Raw genomic sequence first — 22053 nt, 5'->3', positions numbered from 1 at the left:
TTATGTTTCAATAAGTAATAAAAAATGTTTAAAAAAATAAGCTAAACCCACCGACCCTCCTAAACATTTCGATTTAATAATCCGGCCCTCGAATGAAGCTAATTGAATAGCCCTGGAGTAGTGTATCACTGAGAAACGCCCTGTTCAAGTCGTCCTTGTGATTGAAGTTTGGGTTGAATAACTAGATCTTCCAATGTTTCATCATCGGAGTCGCGCTCGGATTGACTGGTAAAATCGACGCCATCGTTACAGTGTGAACAATCTCTGAGCTTTAGGAAGCCTCCGGAGCTGAAGTTCGGTCATGGAAATGGGGCATTTTGTTTTCGACAGGCGCTGTAAGCAGTAGACCAATCACAACAGACTAGGCCATCTGGCCAATCAGAGCAGAGTAGGCTCACGGAAAGGAGGGATTTAGAGATACTGAATCCTCGGACGAGTCGTTTGAGAATCATGGAAAAATGTGGTGATGAAAAGAAAGCATTTTTTGACCTTAATGCTTGTTAACCTGTTGAATAGGAGACCTTCAAAACAAAATAGGAACCTTGAGCATAATAGAGGCACTTTAATATTAGGGCTGTAATATATTGTTACAAAGTTAATCTTGTTGCTTGTTTTATACATTGTAAGGCAGGCCACACAGAATGCTGGGGGTTTTTTTTGCATTCCACTCTGCTGCTTTTCTATGTAAACATGCGCGAGAGTAGGTCGTATGACTTTTGCATAGTCTCGTGCATGATGCTGCGTTCTAAAAAATCTTGAATAAAAGAAGTAAAACGCAAGATCTACACATCTATTTTTCATTCCACTGCTCTCCATCTCATGTTTTTGCATTCCACTGCTTTGCTTCCTACTGTTTTTATTATGTAAATATGCGCTAGATGTACGTGTCTCAGTTTGCCTCAGGTCCTTTGCAGGGACTCGTGCGGCCACGGCGCTCAAGTTAGAAGACATTATTTTTTCATTCTGCCTTGCATCTTGCGTTTTCACATTTACATTTACTGTATAATCATGCATTCACACTTTTAAAGTGGCTTACAAGAAAGGGAATGAGCAAATAGGCCTACATTTTCAATCGCAAAAACACATTCTATGTGGATGGCCTCTATGGACCATTTTTAGTGGACGTTTAAAGATAATAAAACTCTTAAAATTATTGAATAATTTCAAATGAAATCAATATTTCATTTTTATTTATTTGTTGACGCTCCATGTAATTACCACCATGGTGTCAAAATAAAAAATATATAGTCATTTAACAAATATAAAACAAAAAGATTTGTCTGTTTGGTCTATAATGAGTTTGGTCTATGCAAGTGCTTCATGACATGATTAAAAAAAATTCTCAAAGAACAATTAAAGCACAGTGGATTTTCTGTTCTAGACTTGAGAAGTGTTGACACATCTGGTAATGTCCCTAATTGTGTGCTGTCATTGTCAATGGGTGTTGGGGAATGTGTTGGGAGGGTGTTAGCTGTCTTAAGCAAAGCTCTCCACCACTGTGTCTCAACATGCAGCTTTCCCATTAACATTTCATCTGCATGCATTAAGCAATCAGTTACAGGTCCCCTGCCATGACTGTCAGCCTCATTACGTCGAAATCTTCCCAAGGAGTTCTTCATCCCTGCTCCCAAGAGAACCCATGACATCGGAGCAGTAATAATGATTAAACTGCCATCAAATGCCTGGCTGGACTCTCAAGCCCTACACCAGTAAAGCTCACAGAGTGTTCAGCACTGAGCACTTTTTTAGGTGTACTCATGGAAATGAGAGAGAGAGTATGAAGAGAGAGGAAAGATGGATTTAATTTATGTTTCTGTAATAAATTGGTATTTCATGGTTCAAGGGAGGGCTGCTAATGCAGGGACGTGGTCTACTTGAAGAGTGACATTATTTTAATTGAAGCAAAAATCCACTCCAGGATGCATTCTAGTGTGTGCTGTCAGACAGAAAACGATACAAACAAGGATGGCAGCAAAGAGGTGCTTAAGTTCAGTAGTGAATGTTTTATGCAGAAGAACTAATGTTCTTTTTGCAAGAAATATCTAGCTGCTGAGTTTGTAAGAATAATCCTGACAAGAATGATTTTTTTGTTGTTGTTATTTCCTCTGAAAACAAATACTCCATGAATAAAGACCTTTCAGGTCATTGTCAAAGAATGACTAACAACATTTTTGACTTCAGTTAAACATTTGAGCTCACAGTTGCTCACATAAGATCTCAAAGAATATTCTGATGCCATTACTAATCATGATCCCCCTCCCCCCACCCCTTTATTTCACAAATTAAGCAATGTGGTGACAATAACACTAGATTTTCATGAATGTTCTAAGATGGCTTCAGTATATCAAAACACACACTGACATATATAAATCAATACATTATACATACATTATATTGACATTTTGAAGAGCTTCTGCAATAACTCCACTTTAATTAAAGCTACAATATGTTTTTTATACAATATGCTAACCTCTTACAATAACAAAGGCGTAGGTTGATGACGCAGTGATAAGCGGAATGATGGGACTTATGCTGTGTTGCTGATGGATCTAATAATGTTTATGGATGAGTGAATACATTCATGTTTTTTAACATGACTGTGGTATGAAGCAGGTCACGATTGCTAATAAGAGACAGATATCATTGCCACATGCGAGTCCCGCGGATATAAAGGAATAAGGACATTTAATTCTACCGAACTACACGCAAGTGCTAAATTACTACTCATACAGGTCACTTTATTTGACGAATTAAACTTGTGAGGTAACGCAGCGCTGTTTCACTTGGTCTAACGTTACACTACCATACTAAACAGCATTTGAGTGTGTTGAAAGTTATAGGGCCCTATTTTAACGATCTGAAACGCAAGTATCAAGCGCAAAGCGCAAGTAACTTTGTGGGCGGGTCTCGGCGCTGTTGCTATTTTCCCGGCGGGATAAATGACTCTTGCGCCAGGCGCAAATCTAAAATGGGTTGGTCTGAAGTAGCTTCATTATTCATAGGTGTGGTTTATGCGTAACGTGAAATAAACCAATCAGAGCGTCATCTCACATTCCCTTTAAGAGCAGACGTGCTTTTTCCATAGCGGATTGCTATTGTAACGGCGGATTTGCCAGGCGCGCGCCAGGAGCGGTTCACAGCCAAGGAGAGCAACGCTCTCGTCACGGCCGTAAAAGAGAGAAGTTACATTGAAATGGAGAAACCCACCCAAATTAACTTCGGTTAAACAGGCGTATGATAATTTGGGTAAATGTGTAAGCTAGATGTATGATTTTATAATAAATTGTCAATCTATCTATCTATCTATCTATCTATCTATCTATCTATCGTAATAATGTATGATTTGCAAAAATGAAAACTGCTGCTTCTGTGTAGATGGGAGAATCAAAGTGTATGCTCGTTGTGCACACGCTACATTGATTATGGCCAAGCATGCGCCCTTAAAATAGCATATGAATAACATGCGCAACGCGCCTCTGACTTTAAACAATTTTTTCCTGGTTAGTGGCGCAATTGTTTTCTAAACCTGCAAAATAGCATGAGGGAACGTTTGCGCCGGAACACGCCTCCTCTTTGCGCTGAACCGCCCCCGGGAGCGCAAGTGTATTTCCTAACTTACCGGCGTGCTTCTGTGGAGGGAAAAGTCCGCTTTGCGCGGGTGCAAAATAGGAATGATACATGCGTCGGTGTACAAAGTCACTTGCGCTGGGTGCAAGATAGGGCCCATAATGTTATTCTGTTTTAGTTTGTTTGCTATATGAGACTAGCAGTAAGGTAGATCAACATTAGAATAACATACTAATCATAAAAGCCACAGACTTTTACAAAGGATTGCAGTTCTTGAAACAAAGTTATTTACGGGACCACCAAACCAGACGGAACACACAACAGAGCTTCGTCATGGACACCCTCAACATATAGCCGGTGAGTCCCATGAAACTAGTGCTCCTCGACAGGTAGAGAAACAAGCCAATCTACTTACAAATCGATGACACAAACAGGGAGCGAGACCCAAAGGCACTCGAGACATCAGATTGTCACGAGCCTCACATATTACCGCAGTAGCATCCTCTACCTCAGATACAGCTCTGACAAGGATTGCAAACACTGGTCTCCTACCAACACCTATACATCTTGAGAACAGATTTGAAGTACTAATGAATGTAAATGAGGAATCCCCAAATGTGATGAATGTGATCGAACACAGACTGAATCAGCCTGTAGCTAACACTAATGCTAACTGGCGCTCAAGGTCGAGCAGACAGCGGCACTCAGCTCAGAGCGCAGCCGAGCCCAGGACTCTGATAGTGGAGGACTCCATAGTCAGAAACATTAGCAGCAGGGATACAACTACGTGCTGCCTTCCACAAGCAACAACTTCTGATATAAACAGGGAACTTCAGAACATTCTAATGAAATATAAGACTGCAAATCGACTCATCATTCATGTGGGGAAGAATGATATTCATAAAGAGCAGTCAGAGCCTCCTTAAGAAGGATTTCAATGAACTTTTTGAAACACTTAAAAAACTGAAAGTTCAGACATTCATCAGTGGACCACTCCCAGCAAGAGGAACAAACAGATTTTCACGGTTGCTTGGGCTAAATACATGGCTGCAAAAAACCTGCAATATAAAAGGAGTAAACTTCATTGACAACTTCAATCTCTTCTGGAGTCAGAGACAACTGTTTCATCAGGATGGCCGCCATCCAAACAAACTTGGCTCAAGAGTGCTAAAGGACAATATCTACTTCTCCCTCAATCCTCCTTCTGCAGCGTGTGCCAATCCACTCAATCTGAACGGCACACACACACCTGGACACAGTATGAATGACCACAGGACTTCACTTCAGAATGGACATGATGTTGACATATCACACAAGGACAATGATAACACCACTGAGCCACAACAACCTCTGCTCACGGACACAATCTCAGCTGAGCCCTGCCCACAGAGCTCACCACAGACAGACACATCAGAACTGCTCCAAGATTCAGCACCCAAGGACGACTTCCTGGAAAACAGCCAGGGAAGCCAGGACAGCATATTACAGCCTCCGATAACACCGGAACAACAGCCCCTTTCACCAGACACTTTTTCCCTCTCGCCAGCAACTCCACTTCTGTGCTTCTCACAGAAAATGGAAGAACTGGTGTATGCTGGAACCAAACTATCCCACTCTTTTGCTGCAAGCCCCCAGATATCAACCAAAAAACGTCAGGCACCGCTACCACCAAAGCCTGCGGGCCCAGCTCACCCTCCCACTGCCTCTGTGAGAGCTCTCCGGCCTCTGCCACAACGCCAGGGCCCACACCCTCCTCCATCTGCTCGAGGTGAACCAAAAACAACTGATACCAGCTCTCAGTGACACGTGTCGGGTCCCCGCTATGATAACAGTAACTTTCTCAAATGTTTACAGAGCAAGCGGGAACCCAGTGTGCCTGTATCTTTCTCTATTGCTGTTCTATTACAAGATAGAAAGTCTAAGGCCTTCAATAGCCGTACAGCAAACTCAACTAATCTGGTGCCTATTGCACGTCTAACTAAGATTGGTGTAGGGAAAAAAAGTAAGACTGTTAAGTTAGCAATTTTAAACATCCGCTCACTTAAAAATAAATCACTTCTAGTCAATGACTTAATAACCACAAACAACCTGGATTTTATGTTTCTAAATGAAACCTGGCTAGAAGACAACTGCAGTGCAACAATCCTCAATGAAACATCCCCTCCTAACTTTACTTTTATGAGTGTCTGCAGAGCTGTTAAGAGAGGTGGGGGTCTAGCTGCTCTTTTTAAAGATATCTATCAATGTAAGCAAATATCATTTGGGAATTACACGTCTTTTGAATATCTGGGTATTGTGTTAAAAGGTGCTCCACGCATTTTACTCATCATTATTTACAGGCCTCCAAAATACTCTCCAGCCTTTGCTGAGGACTTTACAGAACTGTTATCAACAATTACCTCAGAGTTTGACTGTTTTGCCATTGCTGGAGATTTTAACATTCACATAGATAATGCAGAAAACAATATGGCAAAAGAAATCAAAACTGTTTTAAAAACATTTGATCTGACTCAGCATGTATGGACCCACACACAATCATGGACACACTCTAGATTTACTTATCAGTAAGGGTCTAAACATCTCATCGATTGTTATTAAGGATGTAGCACTGTCTGATAATTTCTGTATTTTCTTTGATATATTGATCTCTCCTGCCATTGAAGTTAGATCTGTGTCTGTCAAGAAGAGATGCTTAAATGAGAACACTAGTGTACTATTTATGAATGTGTAGTGTACTATATTTATTTATGTAGTGTAGATATAGTGTACTATATCCTTAACACCAAGCATATCTGCTGACTCTGTTGATTTTCTCCTTGATTCTTTTAACTCAAAAGTTAAAAGTGCAATTGATGATATTGCTCCTGTGAAAGTCAGGAAGAAGAGTGGCAGACAAAAAGCACCTTGGAGAAACTCAACAGCAGTGCAAAATTTGAAAAGACAATGCAGAAAAGCAGAGCGCATGTGGCGGAAGACAAAACTTGTAGTCCATTATAACATCTACAAAGACAGCCTGCATGCTTTCAATATGGAACTAGGCAAAGCTAGACAGACTTTCTTCTCAAATATTATAAACTGCAATTTAAACAACACACGCACTCTTTTTTCTACTGTAGAGAGACTGACAAACCCCCCAAGTACAGCACCTTAAAACATCAACATGCGCTCTTGACACACTTCCCACATCTTTTTTCAAAAGTGTGTTAAACAGTTTAGAAGCAGATCTTCTAGAAGTGGTACATGCCTCACTTCTCTCTGGGAGTTTTCCAAACTCCCTGAAAACTGCAGTTGTCAAGCCCCTCCTGAAAAAGAGCAATCTGGATAAGACCATATTAAGCAACTATAGACCGATCTCAAATCTTCCTTTCATAGGCAAGATCATTGAAAAAGTTGTCTTTAATCAGCTGAACAAATTCTTAAGCTCGAATGGATACTTTGACAATTTTCAATCTGGTTTCCGACCGCACCACAGCACAGAGACAGCGCTCATAAAGATAATAAACGATATTCGCTTAAATACTGATTCAGGCAAATTATCAGTGCTGGTACTACTCGACCTCAGTGCTACATTTGACACTGTCGATCATAACATACTTCTTGACAGGCTGGAAAACTGGGTGGGGGTTTCTGGGATAGTCCTAAAATGGTTCAGGTCATACTTAGATGGGAGAGGTTATTATGTGAGTATAGGAGACCATAAGTCTGAGTGGACATCCATGACATGCGGAGTCCCTCAAGCCTCAATTCTTGTGCCACTCCTGTTCAACCAGATTATGCTCCCAATGAGCCAAATAATGAGAAAGAACCAAATTGCTTACCACAGCTATGCAGACGACACACAGATCTACTTAGCCCTATCGCCTAACAATTACAGCCCCATTGACTCCCTGTGCCAATGCATTGATGAGGTCAACAGTTGGATGTGCCAAAACTTTCTTCAGTTAAACAAAGATAAAACTGTAGTCATTGCGTTTGTAAACAAAGATGAAGTTCTCAAGGTGAACGCATACCTTCACTCTAGGGGTCAAACAACTAAAAATCAAGTCAGGGATCTTGGTGTGACACTAGAGTCAGACCTTAGTTTCAGTAGTCATGTCAAAGCAATAACTAAATCAGCATACTATCATCTCAAAAATATTGCAAGAATTAGATGCTTTGTTTCCAGACAAGACTTAGAGAAACTTGTGCATGCTTTCATCACCAGCAGGGTGGATTATTGTAATGGACTTCTCACTGGCCTACCCAAAAAGACCATAAGACAGTTGCAGCTCATACAGAACGCTGCTGCCAGGATTCTGAGCAGAACCAGAAAATTTGAACATATCACACCAGCCCTTTAAAGTATTATTACTGGTATATAAGTCATTCAATGGCCTAGGACCTCAATACATTGCAGATATGCTCACTGAATATAAACCCAACAGAACACTCAGATCATTAGGATCATATCAGCTAGAAATACCAAGGGTTCACTCTAAGCATGGCAAATCTGCTTTTAGCTATTATGCCAGCCACAGCTGGAACCAGCTTCCAGAAGAGATCAGATGTGCTCCTACAGTGGTCACATTCAAATCCAGACTCAAAACACTTCTGTTTAGCTATGCATTTACTGAATGAGCACTGTGCCACTGTTCGTCCGACTGTACTGTACTGTACTGTATTTTATTTTTCTAAACTGTTTTAATTATTCTTATTTCTTTTTATTATTTTAATTTCTTCTATGTAAAGCACTTTGAATTGCCATTGTGTATGAAATGTGCTATATTAATAAACTTGCCTTGCCTTGCCTTGCCTTATGTACATTTGCTCACCTGTCTAATAAAGTACATGCAAGAGCGGCGTCCCTGTCAAGTCGTGACTCGTGAAGCTCTGTCAAGTCCAAGTTAGTCGCGGACGCAGAGCTCTGCGTCTCGAAAACGCCACGCTTATTGATTCTCGTTTTAGTTCTCCTTTTGTCCCAAAGTCTGCTTGCCATGGTCCATAATGTTTGAACAAAACAACAACTGTGTGCCACTAGACGTTACTCACTACGCAGTTGTCCACGTCTGTCGCCATGGTTACTATGGCAGTACAAGCGGACAATTTACAAATTCTTGGAAACATTTAGGATAATGAAAGTACACTATTGAAAGAAATATATAACACTGTGCAAGTGGTTTTTGGATATTTTGATACAAAATTCATACATATTGTACCTTTAAAGTGTAACTTCGCAGATTTTCAACCCGCTTTGTATTGTTACAATGTCGTAAATGAACAGATGAAGATTTACTCATTCGCTGTGTTAACCTCTGTTTGGCCTAAAACACTGTGTTCGTGGTCATCGAGTCGATCCTAACGCACTGGATCCTTCACTGGAAACGCTAAACATTTACTCTTTGAATTATTGCACCTGGGGACAATACAGGTCGACACCATCATCACTAAAAGTTTCCTAAGTATTTCCTAATAAAGCTAGGTGGCATTTGACAAGTTTTATTGAAAGTCCATTTTGCTGCGGTGAAGTACCTCTTTAATATAAATGTACAATAGTGTATATTTAACGTCTTATGTTATACAAAGAGCCAAGAGATAGAAGGAGATATGGAGAAAAGAACATAACATTGTCATCTTCCAATCCCATGGCAGCATTATCATTAATTTATCCAGCAGTAAAACCCAACAAGTTAACTCAACTCAAACCGATTGAGGAAACTGATTGCGGCAAACTATTTAAGTTTCAAAATAAATACATATGAGTATTGTGAACATATATATTGAGTCATATTCACTCAATTTAGTGTTGGTTTAGTCAATCATTTTGAGTATATGTAACTTGAATATTTCAAATTCATTCCATTAAACTTTTAAAGTAATTTAAACCATTTAAACTAACTGGTTTGAGTTCATTTAATGAATCTAATCAAGTCTTAACAACTATATAGCTACTCAAATGGTTTTAGGAAACCGATTGCCGTAAATGATTTAAGTTGATTAAACTCAAATTAATAAAGTTATATAAGACAAAGGAAAAACATTGGTATAAAGCAATGGTGAAAGAAAAGGATGCAATTATTAACAGTATTTATTGAAAAATCATTTATTTTATAAAAGGTTCTCAGGCATGAATGTTGTGAAAGATGGCCAGTCAGTCTCCTCACTGTCAAATATACAAAATTGCACAGGACTTCTGTCTGCCAAACTGAAAAAAAAAAAAAAAAAAATTTAATCTTCCTCTGACAAAACTGGTTTACTTACAGCATAAATGCTAGAATAGAGGTTATGCGTGTGACGTCACCGTCGGCCAGAGTGACTGTGGTTACGCCCACTAAGTGGCAAAAAGACTGAGCGGCAGCATTTGTTTTCAGTATAAATGCCGCGAAAAACACACAAAACACATCTAAAATGGAAAAGAGCTTTGAGATTGACAGTACAACTAGATTTGACAAGAAAGCCGAGGTATATTTTTACAGACTGTCGAAAGCTACAGAACAGAGAAGCAAATGGATCGCTTTACTTCATTATCATTTGTGTCAATATGCTGAATTTAGGGATAAAATCATACCATATATATTGTATTGTTATATATTGTATTGACAACTCATCAATTAAATATTTACCATTGTATATTCTGAATAATTGTAAACTAAATTAAATAACTGAAATAATCGTCGAAACCAGGCACATATAAAATGTCAGAAAACAGGATTCCTGACTGCATGTCTATATCCATGGATCACTGAATCTTTGATAAGTTGTTAGGAACACTATATCCAGTCTAGGGGTTTCATCAACTAGTTGACTAGCCGACTAGTCGACTGTCACAACCACTAGTCGGCGCTGTCGGCCCTAATCGACTAGTCGGAAAACAAAATGGCGTCAGGCGCTGAGGTACCTATGCGTCCAAAACGGTCAAGGTCATGGAGTGCAGTGTCGCATTTGGTGCAATATAGATGGACACGCAAAACGGGACACATTCAGAATTAATAAACATTTAGTAAACTACAGAACAGCGCGAGTGGGAAATGGCGCACCTCACACGGGCAGGGCTACGAGAACGGACACTGCACTGGTGATATAAAACGCACACACACAGGTCTGTTAACTTAAGCGATACTTTAAGGTTGTCTAATATTTTTCTGACTAACAAATTACTGACACAGTAGGCTAAAGGGTAGATTTAAAAAAAGAAAAACGAAATTTAAATAAAGAAAAAAACTAAATTTAAATAAAGAAAAACGAAATTAAGTTAAATTAAAAACGAGATTAATTTAGATTGATAATAACGGGTAAAAAGACTAATACATTTTGTTTCTATTATTCTATTTTCCACAATGTCAAAGCAACGCAGCTTAACCGAAAACACAAGCTCAGGCATGCACTTCGGTCCATACAAACTCCGGTGTTCTGCGCTCTAGCGGTTCGAGCCGCGCCTGAATCGCGTGTCTCACGCAGGCAGTGTGCAAACTCCGACCTGTTAAGCTGAGACGCTCACGCCACGCAGCCAGTGTGTCGCAGGTGATACAAAAATATAGTGGTTCAGTATAACCTACATCAAACTTGTATCGGCCTATATGCTTAAATTATATTTGCTTAAAGATGCAATGAAAAATGCACAGTTAAAACTATATGCAAAAAATATGTCGTGATGTTGACAATGTTATTGTCTGAGGCTAGCCATGTGGCAATGTTTATCTGCAACGTTCGCTGATGCGCGTGCTGTGGCAGTTCATAACAAGAATGTTTTAATTACAAGAATGTTTTAAATGAATGCTGCTGTTTTTGTATTAACACAAGAATAACTGATGAATTTATTTATTATGTTATTTCTGAATTTCAAACATACATTTCCAATAATTCACCAGAACTCCTTCCTCTGTCTTCCTTAACAATGATCAATGCGTTAATGCGTCAATTTAATGAATAAATAATTTAACGACTAGTCGACTAGTCGTCGACTGTTATGCAAAACTAGTCGACTAGCAAAAATCAGTAGTTGTGAAACCCCTAATCCAGTCCAACCTTTAATTTAAACTGATAATCCTTTGTTTTACTCGCGTTTTCTCAGTTTCCCTCTTAACTCCAGTCACGCTGCAGCACTTTAGCCACTCAGTCTGACTTAGGGGGGCGTGTTCCGGCAGGAAAGTGATGTCAGTGCATACCCTTTATATCTCAGCTTGTATTACATTTACACATTTGGCAGACGCTTCTATCCAAAGCAGTGTTGTCACGATACTAGAATTTCTAACTTCGATACGATACGTTGAAAAATATCGATATTCGATACCACAGAGAAAAAAACTGCCACAATATTAAGGGGGTATTTTTTTATTTATTTAAAGCTAAATATAACAAGTCTAGAACATGACAATGAGGTATATTTTACATGAACAAAAATGTCCTGAGGTAGTGCACTTGTTCAAAAGCATAAATGCTGGTTAATACATTAACGTTATTTGATGAACAGATTTAAAGGGTTAGTTCACCCAAAAATGAAAATTATGTCAGTAATTACTCACCCTCATGTTGTTCCAACCCCGTAAGACCTTTGTTCATCTTCGGAACACAAATTAAGATATTTTTGATTAAATCTGAGAGCTGATCACTCCTCCATAGGCTTCTAAGTGATTGAAACTTGCTGGCCCAGAAAAGTTATTAAAGAGATCGTTAATATAGTCCAAGTGACTACAGTGGCTCAATCTTAAGTTTATCAAGCGACGAGAATACTTTTTGTGCGCAAAAACAAACATAAATTAAAGCTGCAAGCAGCATTTATCGGGGTTCAAGCAATTAAGGCCTTTAAGGCCTTAAAGCACAAAAGCATAAAAAGTTATTAAGTTTTATTTAGCAAGCATCATAGATGGAAAAGATCATGTTCTAGCATGATTTACCATGATATACCACATTCTAAAATGATTTACCATGGTTCATCATGATTTATCATGGTTTACCATGATTTACCCTGTTCTAGCATAGTTTACCATGATTTACCATGTTCTAGCATGATATACCACGTTCTAGAATGATTTACTAGGATTCTTACATGATTTACCTTGATAGGGTTAGGGTTAGGGTTAGGGTGGGGGTTAGGGTTAGGCATTCTACTATTATTTACTATGACTTACCATGTTTCTAGCGTGATTTACCATGATTTACCACATTACTAGCAATTATGTGAAGTGTCAGTGCAAATGAAGTGATAAACACTGTGATTGTCAATATGATTGTGTTATTGTTATACAAGTGATTTTTTTTAGTGTCTACTCCAAATATGAATGAATCCAAAAGCACATGTGAAAAGACTTCATTAATAAGTAGAATGGCCAGCAGAAGCCAGTAGAAGACCACTTATTGGCTCACTTTCACTTTAAACTTCATGATTTGCACCAGTTTTCTGCACTAAATCAAACCAGTCTTTCCATGTTAACTCAATATGCCACTGAGTTTGGTGAAGATTTCTCATTTACTTCTTGAGTTATAGCCATTTTAGTAAAATAGGCTCCTCCCACAATAATTTACCACATTCTAGTATTATTTACTATGATTCTAGCATGATTTACATAGTTTACCATGATTTTATCTTAGTTTACCTTGATTTACCATATTCTAGCATGATTTACCATGATATACCACATTCTAACATGATTTACCATAGTTTATCATGGTTTACCATGATTTACCCTGTTCTAGCATAGTTTACCATGATTTACCACGTTCTAGAATGATTTGCCAGGATTCTAGCATGGTTTACCTTGATACACCACATTATAGTATTATTTACTATGATTTACCATGTGTCTAGCAATTATGTGAAGTGTCAGTGCAAATGAAGTGATAAACACTGACAAAATCTGATTGTGTTATAATAGTTATTGTTATATAAGTGATTTTTAGAGTCTAAATATGAATGTGAGCACATGTGAAAAGACTTCATTAATAAGTAGAATGGCCAGCAGAGGGCAGAAGAAGACCACTTATTGGCTCACTTTCACTTTAAACTTCATGATTTTCAACAGTTTTCTGGACTAAAGCAAACCAGTTTTTCCATGTTAACTCAATAATGCATGCTTACACACACACACACAGAGAAATAAACATACACAAATACAAATATGTTTTTTAATGTTTTGGAATATGTTATTGAGAAAATATATTTATTGGTCTATTAGAATTCCTTTGTGATCTAATAATATAAAAAAGAAAAGAAAAAGAAAAAAAGATTGCTTTTTAAAGCATTTGTTTGTTTCCCAATACTGAAAACTAATGAAAAGATCATATGTAATACTGCTGCTCCCTCTAGTGGACAGTGGTATTACAGCTTCCATCTTACAGTTGAAGTGATTGAATGAATGACTGAATGGGAATTTGGTTTTTCACTTATATCTTGGGAACCAGAAGGCGAAAAATTCTGAAACTTAGAGCATAGATAGTGCTTGAGGAGCCCTGTTGAATGAGACCATCAATTATTTACTATGATTTACCATGTTTATAGCGTGATATACCATGATTTACCACATTACTAGCAATTATGTGAAGTGTCAGTGCAAATGAAGTGATAAACACTGACAAAATATGATTGTGTTATAATAGTTATTGTAATATAAGTGTTTTCCATGTTAACTCAATAATGCATGCTTACACACACACACACACACACACACACACACACACACACACACACAAAGACAAATATGTTTTCAATGTTTTTATGATGTGATATTGTGAAAATATCTTCATCTCCTCATCTTGAACAACTTTGCCTCAAGAATCACTAATGTCAATCAAACCGTTCATAATCATAATAAAAAAATAAAATATATACAAATATCATAATAAAACAAAAAACATCGTAATAAAAAAGATTGCTTCTTAAAGCATTTGTTTATTTCCCAATACTGAAAGCGAATTAAAAGATAATGCGTAATCCTGCTGCTCCCTCTAGTGGACAACAGTGGTATTATAGCTTTTTTTACAGTTGAAGTGTTTGAATGAATGAATGGGAATTTGTTTTTTTACTTATATCTCAGGAACCAAAAGGCGAAAAATTCTGAAACTCAGAGCATAGATAGTGCTTGAGGAGCCCTGTTGAATGAGACCATCAAGGTGTTTTTGGGCGATTGGGGCTGGGAGTTATGACTGTTATAAGGCATATCTGTTCGGGCTATTATCTCTGGAATGCCCAGGGCAAATAACACCACATTTGAATCGAAGCTAGCCAAGGACGCGCCCTTTCCAACGAGCTCTCACACAAGGTTCGGGGTGGTTTGGGTCGGGAGTTGCGGTCGTTCAAAGTCGGGGGTCCGCGGGCTTGCGATGCGCGGGGGGGCGCGCTCCCGAGGCCCGCGACGACACGTTTAGATCAAGAGCCCCGAGAGGTCCTCACCATCAAAATTTGAGCGCGCAACGACTTTCCGTTTTCGAGTTATGAATGAATTTGTATTTGGGGGCGTGGCTTAAATGCCGTTATACTTTCGTTTCATTTCATTCATTTACTTTCGTCCATTTCCATATCTCAGTGTAACACAATTGTCAATAGTAATACTCAATAGATGAGTTTTGACAAAATGTGATTGTAAATGTTAAAATAATGATTTTATAAAGTCTAAATATGAATTTTATAACAATATTAGGGAGTAGTATGATGAAATGACAGCAGGGGGCAGTAAAATACCACTTATTGGCTTAATATGTCATTATATTCATATAAAATCACCTTTTGAAGAAGTTAAACTTTTTTTCTGATAATTATTGATCTAGAGAGTTCAGAGAATTGTGCTGCACTGGTTTTGAACATTATGATATGAACATTATATGATAGAAGACACCATTTACAGCAAATACAGGCAATTTACCATAGGAAATATATGGTTTTAAAGCGTTTTAACAGTTATAGCGCCAACTATGGTCCGCTCTCCATAAAATTTTCCATGCTTCTTAAGCAGGTTATGACACATATGCTCATCAATTTTCGTGAAGTTCTGAGTTTTCGTTTAGGATTTATAGGCTTTTGAGTGCATTTTGCCACGCCCATTTTCTTTATGACCCAATATACCCATGCGAAAAATGCAAAAGTTCAACTTTTTTTTGATAATTATTGATCTAAAGAGTCCATAGAATTGTCCTAGACTCGTTTGGTTCTGATCGGGCGCAAAACCTAGGACTAGTTCGCAAAAGTAGGTTTTTAACATAATTACAAATATTTAATGAACGTTTTGATTGACAGCAATGGTTCTTGAGGCAAAGTTGTTGAGCATGAGCAGATCTATCAGATGATATGCATTTTGTGACGATAAGTGTAACACCACGTGGTTACAGAGCCATAAAACTCGTTAGCGCCAACTAATGGCCGATTTCTTTCAAAATTCTTACAGACCTCTAGGGCCATGAGTCGAACATACCCATCGAGTTTCGTTCCGATCGGCCTCCGTTAACCTTGTCTAATAGGTGCTCAAATTCTTTGGCCGATGGCGGCCATGTTTTTCGAGATACACCAATGTCCTCATAGACATACATGGCACCTTGGACCAAGACACTGCACACCAATTTTCAAGTCAATCGGACTAATGTTCAGGTGGTTATAGCCTGTTTTATGTTTTTTTCATGTTATAGCGCCACCATGTGGCCAATCGCCGCGATATTTTTACTGTGACCTCAGATTGATCTCTTACACATGTGTACTGAGTCTGGTGAAGATACCTCATTTACTTCTGGAGTTATAGCCGTTTTAGTCAAATAGGCTCCTCCCACAACGTTAATTTTGCGCCCCCTAGCGACCGTGAATCGAAATTTCAACTTTTTTTCGATAATTATTGATATTCAGACTCCAGAGAACAATTCTACACTGGTTTGGTTCCGATCGGGCGAAAAACCTAGGACTAGTTCGCAAAAGTAGTTTTTTGACAAAATTCAAAATGGTGGGAAAATTTGCATACCGGAAATGAAATCGGAGATATACGTTTTGTTCTTCAGGAGTCCAGCTTTCCATTGATATAAGACACTTGAGTCTACAACATACGGTCTAGGAGTTATGACCAGTTTCGCGCTTTTGGTTGCTATAGCGCCACCTATGGGTCAATCGGGGTCATACTCTCTGAACCTCTCCTCGATTTTTGTACTACCATCTGGCAAAGTTTCAAGGTTCCAGCTCTTACGGTTTGGGCTGCACGATGCGTTTTACGGCGGAAGAAAAATAATAATAAAAATCAGCACAATTACAATAGGGTTTCAGCACTTCGTGCTTGAACCCCTAATAACGACTTTATTCCACTATTCATTTCCTTCTCTCTGGGCCTCGAGTTAGTTTACGTTGTGTTTTTGCGCTGCGCGTCTGTGTTACACGTCACCACGTAGGCTCACTATTGGTCGACGCTTGTCATGTGTATGATGTGTGGGGACGTGCAACTCAGACGCGCTACGCTTAAACACTACGAGGCCCAGAGAGAAGGAAATGAATAGTGGAATAAAGTCGTTATTTTTTGTTTTGTTTTTTGCGCACAAAAGTATTCTCGTTGCTTGATAAACTTAAGATTGAGCCACTGTAGTCACTTGGACTATATTAACGATCTCTTTAATAACTTTTCTGGGCCAGCAAGTTTCAATCACTTAAAAGCCTATGGAGGAGTGATCAGCTCTCAGATTTAATCAAAAATATCTTAATTTGTGTTCCGAAGATGAACAAAGGTCTTACGGGGTTGGAACATGAGGGTGAGAAATTACTGACATAATTTTCATTTTTGGGTGAACTAACCCTTTAAACGCAAACGTGCGTGCATCACACGCAAAACAATGCTCACTGGATCGACATGAAGTGAAGTCACATTTATTTATATAGTGCTTTTAACAATACAGATTGTGTCAAAGCACTTAATATGCAGTATCAAATTGGAGGATAGAGTGTCAGTAATGTATAATAATTAAACATTATAAACAAGATTAACCATTACATTTTCAGTTAAAGGCATTTCATTATTGAATTCAGAGATGTCATTGTCTAGCTCAGTTTAGTTTAATTAGTATCTGTGTAATCAAATTGATGATAATCGCTAATGAAGGCAAATTGCAGAATTAAATAAGATTTTTTTTTATAAAGTTAAATAAGCACAAGTTAATTTTACCATCACACAGAACGAGCAGTGCGCTGCGTTTTTTATGTTGCTAGGCAACCACTGAAACAGCTGTCCTGTCAGTCAAGTAAATGTCAAATCAGCCTTTTATTAACTTTATTTACTTTCTGTTAACATTGTGTATTCATCCTCCTGGCTCCTCTAAGGAAGCGGATGATGAGCTCGTTCCTTCCTATCGCACATTCCGCGTCATTGTCGCACGGCTTGTCGTTTCTATGACGTGACACAAATTAGGCTACATAACTTACTACTGTACAGTAGTAAGTACTTTAGCTAGTCGGTCTTCTTAAGATGAAGAGTCACGACAATGCAACGTTAAACGTATAAAAGTGCTCTAAAGAGGACGAAGCAGTTTGCCGTGCTTATGGCCGCCATCCTGTTCCGAGTACTCCGTGTGAGCTGTGGGGGATGGGCAGATTGAAATAAATACGCGGGGTTTTCCGGTGCGTGAGGGAGAACCATAGATTGTAAAAAAAATATGGATGTAGTGTCCGTGACGTCACCCGTAGGTTTCTGAAGAGCATTTTTGAAGCCTAAAGTAGGCGGAGCCGGCCGTCGCCATCTTGGCCTTGCGTCACTCCCGGATAATAGAAAATAGGCAAAGAGGCGGGGCGTGAGTGGAGCTGAGGAGCCTTGCTATGATTCTGTACTATTCTGCTAGTTGAAAATGTATTATGCAGTAACTTAATATTACTCTGAGAGTGTGTGTGTGACAGTGATTTATGTGCTTAACGTTACATGTCAGTCACTCTCTTTTTATAGTCTATGGTCCGTCAGCGCGGCATCGCTCAAGTTTGTAGAGATGAGCTTATTCAGTCCATTTTAAATTCTGATTTTGGCCGCCTCTCAAATGGGTTAAACCATAGATATATTGCCTATGAAGTTCAAGTAAATGCGCTAGAAAATCCACGCTCATACATGGATGTGCATTTATTGCATGGACGGAGAAAGCGCCGACACCTGCAGGATTTCATCTGACGGTACTTAAGCATATTATAATCTATCTGTTCCGTGAGAGCAGAACAAACAAGCCTTTATATCTATAGACGTTTTTAAATCTGAAAACTCCAAAAAGCAACGAAATTGTCAGACATCCATTAGTGCATGTTCACAGAGGAAAACAACTGAAATACAGCGCTGGTTGTTCTCTCGAACGATACTCGACGACAACGACGGAATCCTAAGCCGTGGGCGAAGTAATGGGTGTATTAAAGGGACACTTCACCCATTTGCATTAAGCTTTGTATTGTTAGAAACCCAGTCATATATTATAATAAACGTGGATTTTTCATTAATTTTTCCCTGAGATGGGAGAAATAAGGATTTAAGTGTTTTACTTCCTGCTTATTATGACGTAAAAATCATCATTTTGCGTCATAATAAGCAGGAAGTCACATTTCATTGAAAAGTGTAGAGACTACAAACACTAGCTCCTCATTATTCCAGGGGGCGGGACCCGCTCACGCTACAGGCCTATTACAGATCAGTGGGTGGGACTTCACTTTCTGAAACTAAAAGCAATATCCTCCATCTTGTTTGGAAGCTAAGCTAACAGGCACTGTGGAGCAAGCTGTGAAGATATGACAATAGCGGAGGGTAACGTTACTCAATATGATGTAGAAGAAGAGGATTTCGGAAGTCTGATGCTCGAATCAGGTGTTTGTGGCTACCTTTACAAGCCGCATAGCGAAGAGCAGCCGAGGCAGAAGACCTGCCTGTCGCGGACGAGAAGCCCAGACTGGCTCGAGCTGGGGGCGGACTGGTGGCGCCGGTGATCTCACTATGCAACTACGAACCGCTACGAACACAGAGATAGAGTCCGTCTGCTGCAAAGCATTTAAACGATGCCAATTTCTCCTGGACGAAATCTCTGAATCACACGAGGACACGGACGTTTGTGTTGTGAACCATCCTAGTTTCGCACCGCATCTGACTGAACATCCCGGTAACGTAACCATGCAATAATTCACCACTTCGAAAGAAATACAAATGAGGAGTAATTCATTAATGAGTTCGCCAACTAACTAACGTTAGACATTTTGTGTGAAATGAATTTCAAGCTCCGGTGGTAGCTAGCCTTATGGACGGATGAGTGATTCATATGCGTCAGAGTCTCACTAGTAGCCTTGTTGTTTTCAACTGCGCTCTCTAACTGGTAGGCGCGGCTTGGGAGTGGCCTCCTAGGGCAGCGAAGCAAGTGCATTCTGGGAGTTGTTGTCTTTCATCCACATAAGCCAAAAATACATTTTCTGGCTTTTCTCAGTCTAGAAAGCTCCAAATTCAAAAATAATTTCACATTTCTTCTACATAAATGACCTATTTTAAATACACATTCATCTTTCCAGAGGTGAAGTATCCCTTTAAATTGTATGAAATAATCCCGGAAAAAAGCACAAAACACTGCAGAGATGGCAAGTTCAGCAGCTAAAATTTGCTGAGGTGAAGTTACGGCTAGTAACAACAGCAGACAAACAGCTAGCAATGACATCAGTGGGAATCCATCTGTCACTCAAGTGGCCACACCCTTAATTATGCAGAACTTTAAATATTAATCAACTAAACGGATGAGTTATAAAAAAAAATCACCCCCCTCACAGTTGTTATGAAGGGCAAAATTAGCTGTATAGACCAAAGCCACATAGAGATCCAGGTTGTAAACATGTTTTTTTCTGCTGTAAAGTTTGTAATTTTAACATGGGGGAGATACAGATTTGACTCACTTCTGCAGCCAGCCCAAGCGGCCAGTCAATGATTTGCAGTTTAACTCACTTCCGTGTTGGTTTCAAGAGAGAGACGGGGAAGTTGCCGCTTGGGGAGAACGCCGTAAAGAGACCTAAATGCTTCGAATGAAGCTGAAAACTTTATTTATGTGTAGGCTACTATGAAAACTATAAAAGTATAGGACTTATACAAAAGTAATTTCTTGAAAAATAAAATTTAAAAGAAATTAGAAATTGTAAACCCACCCACTGGTTTCTAATTTACTTTTAATATTCATTTTATTTTCAACCATAAACATAACCTAGATTAAATTAATTAAATTCAACTTAAATGTATTTATTTATGTTTATTTTTTAATTTTTTAATTTTTTTGTTTATATGTGTACTATGAAAACTATAAAAGTATAGGACTTATACAAAAGTAATTTCTTGAAAAATAAAATTTAAAAGAAATTAGAAATTGTAAACCCACCCACTGGTTTCTAATTTACTTTTAATATTCATTTTATTTTCAACCATAAACATAAACTAGATGAAATTAATTAAATTCAACTTAAATGTTTAGAGCTAAAATAACAAATAGGTTATTCATAACTTATTCGGTTTAATACATTGCAGTTTTTGAGTTAATATCACATATTTTATTAAGTTAAATGAACTTTAAAAAACAAAAAAACGTTAAATGTAGGCTACTCATTTAGTTTAGTAACTTTCAGTGTTAGGTTTTACAGTAATACTGGAATTGTTTTCCACCCTCGGACATGGACATCAGCAGGCTGGAGTGATTGTTTGTGTAAGGTTTTGAGTAACCCCTTGTTATGAATGCCTCTGGACTCACATTGGTGAGGTCCAGATCCAGGCACCTGTCAAAGCATGCCTCAAAAGATCCAGCTGTTTGGAGGAAGAGGCCTGTCAAAAAACCAAGACGAAACTGCATGAAATATGCACCAACAATTCTGTTGTTGTCATCATTATTGCACAGACACAGCTATGACTTTAATCTTGAGCTCAATTTAAAAATAAATAATATTCTGGCAGCTGACATTAGCTCAACAAATGGCATTTTGAGGCTGGGCTATTTGTTTTTCTGACAAATGGAAAATGGTGGGTGTGTCCAAAAAAGCTGTTTGCAAACTGTCATTTTAGTATTATTACTAGGGTAGTATTTACATTAAATTATTTATATTTTTATATTTTAAGTTTTAATTAGTTTGGTTTAAGTGATTTCATTTAAGTTTTTTTTTTTTAGTTTATGTTTTTTATATATATTTTATTTTATTTCAATTTAGATTATGGATCTATTGGTTTTGGTGTGATTAATCAGAATGACTAAAACTTGAGCAATTTGATCCAAAACAGAAACAGGAAATTAAAAAAATAAGGAAACAATCTATGTAAATTAAATCTTATTTGCCTGGTCTTTTGAGAACAAAATGTTTTGACCTTGGTATTTTCAAAAGGGCATGACATTTTAAAGAATAAAGTACAGCCCAATGACAACATTGAGAATAATAATATCTTGTTTTGATGGTTCAGATCTGCTCAAAAGCAGACCACACAACACTGGAAATTAAAAAGAGATGCTTCCTTGCTAACATGTCAATCTGTATGACCAGTGGACAGGAAGCCTGTCTGGGCTCTCAGAGGAGAGTGGAACGAGTGG

Source organism: Leuciscus leuciscus, assembly GCF_965113295.1.
Source record: "Leuciscus leuciscus genome assembly, chromosome: 9".
NCBI lineage: Eukaryota > Metazoa > Chordata > Actinopteri > Cypriniformes > Leuciscidae > Leuciscus > Leuciscus leuciscus.
Note: the sequence above shows the minus strand (reverse complement) of the source record.